We start from the raw sequence: 4173 nt of genomic DNA on the forward strand, positions 1-4173 counted from the left end.
ATGTATTGCCTTTTTTGGTAACCACTCTCTGTTCTTATTAGCTTAATATGTGATACGGATCATTTTTGTATCCAAGATAATAAACTTATTTTTGAAATGCGAAGCAGTACTTGAAGCTCTCTTCAACTCCGCCACGGGTTCGCCCGATATTGCACTATCTCCGGGATTGGCCCACTCGCCCCTGTGGGGATGAGTACAACACTACTCCTAATAAAAACGACGTGTCCGGATTCACCGAGGATATTGCGGTAAACCACGAGGGTGCGGCGACTATCCGAAGCCTTGGTGTCACGCCGCCCCAGATGACGCGGTATTCGCCGCCTTTCGCCCGCGTTCGGAAGTGCGCTAGCTGTGTTCCCACTTACAATTGCTTTGGGAAAGTAAATCCTTGTGTGGTAAACTTATATTCGGGAGCCCCTTTTTGTCTGTTAACGCATACATACTGCAAGTTTTTTCATTATCCTAATTAATAAAAATACTGAGTAGTTTGTTATTACTGTTTCAAAGGAAAGCTGAATGTGTGTGAGACGAAACAGCCTTGTTTAGCTATTTCCACTTTTTTAGTTTGCCCATTTCAGAAGAAAAATGAAACAGCTTCTATTGCGTGTTGGTGTTTCTGTTGATAGTACGCGTTGAGCGTTGAGTCCGCGACGCGTTTAGTAAGAACTAACACAGGTCAAGCGCTCAGTGATCCAAATCGGAGCTGTCACGAGCACGAACCACGGCCCTCTTTTTCATCTTTTGCAGGCACTGCTAAATGCACGCTATCCATTCTACAAATCACTCCCCCGCGGAAAAGAAGCCATCCTGGCGAATTAAGGCACAGGTACAACTGGTGGGTCATAGTGCCGCTTCAGTCGGTCGACGTGGACAGTCTCACGGCCACGACAGTAGCAGTCTGTGGACGACTGTACGGGCTCGACAATATAGTTTAGTGGGGATGCTTGACCCAGGATGCGGTAGGGGCCTTCATCCTTAGGCAGCAGCTTTGAAGAAAGGCCTGGAGCTGAGGAGGCAACACAAAGCCACACCAATGTTCCAGGTGAGTACGACTGGGGATGCAGGCTGGCGTCATGGCGGTCCTTGTGGTGTGATTGATCTTGTGTAGTTAACGAACGTGCTAGCTGCCTGCATTCTTCTGCATAGGTGGTGACTTCTGAAAGAGTTGCAGACTATGAAGTATCCGGGCGATACAACAGAATAGTATTCATAAATGAGGAGGGTTCACGGCCATATAGAAGAAAGAAGGGAAAAAATCCAGTCGTGGACTGAGTGGCGCGGTTCTACGCATAGGTGACAAATGGTAGTATGCGGTCCCAGTTGGTTTGAACAGCATATACATACATGGACAGCATGTCACCTAATGTGCAATTGCAGCGTTCAGTCATGCCATTGGTTTGGGGACGGTACGCACTGGTCGTTCGATGAACAACATTTCATTCATTCAGGAGGTCTTGTAGGCTTCTGAGAGGCACGTGCATCCACGGTCGCTGAGTAACACGCGAGGAGCGCCGTGGCGAAGAACAAGTTTGTGAAGAATAAATAAGCCGACTTCACGTGATTTAGCTTCTGACAGCGCGGCAGTCTCAGCATACCGTGTCAAATGATCAATAGCGACAACCACCCAGTGATTCCCGTCAGGTGTGTATGGAAGTGGGCTGTATAAGTCAATTCCTATGCGATTAAAACGTCGGGATGGGCAGGGCAACGGCCGGAGCGGTCCAGTGACGACATGTGGTGAACTCTTCCGGCGTTGACATTTTGAGCATGAACGCACGTATTGGCGGACAAATCAGTACATTCCATGCCAGTATTACAGCAGCCGGAGGCGTGCATACGTCTTTATTACACCAGCGTGGCCGCATTGGGGGTCCACATGGAACGAGGCGCAAATATCAGTACGTAGATGGCGAGAAATCACCAACCACTTGCGACTTTCACTGAGGTAATTGCAGCGGTAAAGTAGCCCATCACGCATGATGAAATGGCGAGCTGTGCGCTGCAGCGAGTTACTGGCGGTACTCAGTGATGGCTTTGATAGAAACTTCATTAGAGGCAATATCCAAGGGTCTTGACGCTGCTCGTTTGGCATGTCAGCGTGTGTGAGAGAGGCAGAATTGTAGGTAGAAACAGGCGCATTTGCACAGTCATGGGGAAGTGGAGATCGAGAGAGAGCGTCAGCGTCTGAATATCTGCGCCCTGACCTGTAGACGACGCGGATGTCGTAGTCTTGGAGTCGTAATGCCCAACGGGCTAGGCGATCAGGTGGGTCTTTCAGAAACGACAACCAGCAGAGGGCATGATGTTCAGTCACGACATCAAATGTCCGCCCATATATGTAAGGTCTAAATTTAGCGATTGCCCAAACGATGGCTAGACATTCTTTCTCTATGACCGAATAATTTTCTTCCGCTTTGGTCAGAGTGCGACTCGCGTAAGAAACGACGTACTCATCGAAGCCAGACTTCCGCTGCACAAGGAATCAGCAGAAATGTCAGAAGATGACGTAATTTCACAAATGCGTCGTCACAGGTGGACGACCCTGCTGTGATACCTTGGCTGTCAGCAAGTAGACGTGTTAAAGGGATCATTATAGGTGCGAAACTACGAATAAATTGTCGAAAATACGAGCATAGCCCTATAAAGCTCCGAAGTTCTTTGAGTGTCGACGGCTTAGGAAACTCGGTGACAGTGCGGAGCTTGTCAGGGTCTGGTAGAGCGCCGTCCTTGCTGACAACGTGCCGTAAGATTGCGAGCTTCCGTGAGGCGAAGTGACATTTCTTCAAATTTAGTTGTAGCCCAGCCTGCGTGAGGCATTCCAGGACACTTGCGAGGTGCTGAAGATGGGTATCGAAGTCTTTTGAAAAAACCATGACGTCGTCCTGATAGCAAAGGCATGTATGCCACTTGAGACCTCGAAGTATGTTGTCCATAAAACGCTCAAATGTGGTCGGGGCATTGAAAGGCTGAACGGCATCACGTTGAACTCGCACAAGCCGTCAAGAGTTACGAACGCAGTTTAGGGGCGGTCGGCTTCATCCATTGGTACCTGCCAGTACCCCGACCGAAGATCCAGCGAAGAGAACTCCACTCCTTGCAAACAGTCAAGTGTGTCATCAATTCTGGGGAGTGGATATACATGTTTGCGCATGATCTTGTTAAGGTACCTATAATCAAGACAGAAACGGATGCTACCGTCGTTCTTTTTGAGAGAACCACCGGGGATGCCCAGGGACTGTGGGACGTCTGTATGGTTCCCCGGCTAAGCATGTCAGTCACTTGGTCTTCAATAATCCGACGTTCAGCTTGAGAGACGCGGTATGGATGCTGGCGCAGGGGTGCATGGCTGACGGTGTCTATATGATAAGTGATCGAAGTTGTTTTGCCCAAACTGGGTTGCGTGTAATCGAAATACACCCGAAAGCGGCCGAGAAGCTTCAAGAGTTGCATCCGCTGAACGCTGGGAAGGTCCGAAGCATCGGATGGAAGAAAGGCATCTGAGGTAGATGCGTTGGTCGTGGTATCGAGATTAATGCTCGCGACATGGAGGCTAGCTGTACGACCAGGTAACGAGTTAGGGCAGACTGAATCTATGCCCTCAAGTTGCCCTATACAATCTCCGTGGAACATAGTGGTTGGGACCGAAAGCAGGTTCGTAACATAAATGGTTGCGGAGGAGTTTTCGATCGTGATAAGAGCAAATGGGAGAAGAAAGTGCTTACGGGAAGTGAAGTTCGCTGACGGCGTAAACAAGGCGGTAGAGAAAGCATAGTCGCAGGAGATTGGCACAATAGCAGACGACATAGGTGGGATGTCCGTGTCCTCAGCGATGACGACACGAGCAAAGAAATGACTTGGCAGGAGCGATATCCGAGATTGCTGATAATTCAAGCTCAGCGCGGGCACAATCGACAACGGCATGATGCGTGGAAAGAAAGTCCCAACCCAATATAACGTCATGCGAGCAGTGCGGAAAGGCGATGAATTCAACCACATACAAAACGTCCTGAATGGGTAGACAAGCTTTGCACGTGACGGAAGGTTGTATGTGTGTGGTCGCCGTACGGAGAGAAACACCAGAAAGTGGAGTCGTAATCTTTTTCAACTTGCGACACATTGCTTCGCTCAACACTTACACAGCAGCTCCAGTATCGACTAAGGCGGACATGGTAA

The 4173-nt window shown here is 49.2% G+C and overlaps 1 pseudogene; it reads left to right on the forward strand.

Annotated features, from left to right (window-relative positions):
• Positions 1–180, forward strand: LOC119168845 (U2 spliceosomal RNA; annotated as a pseudogene).
• Positions 181–4173: the final 3993 nt, after the last annotated feature.

Source organism: Rhipicephalus microplus, chromosome 6, assembly GCF_043290135.1.
Source record: "Rhipicephalus microplus isolate Deutch F79 chromosome 6, USDA_Rmic, whole genome shotgun sequence".
NCBI classification, from domain to species: domain Eukaryota; kingdom Metazoa; phylum Arthropoda; class Arachnida; order Ixodida; family Ixodidae; genus Rhipicephalus; species Rhipicephalus microplus.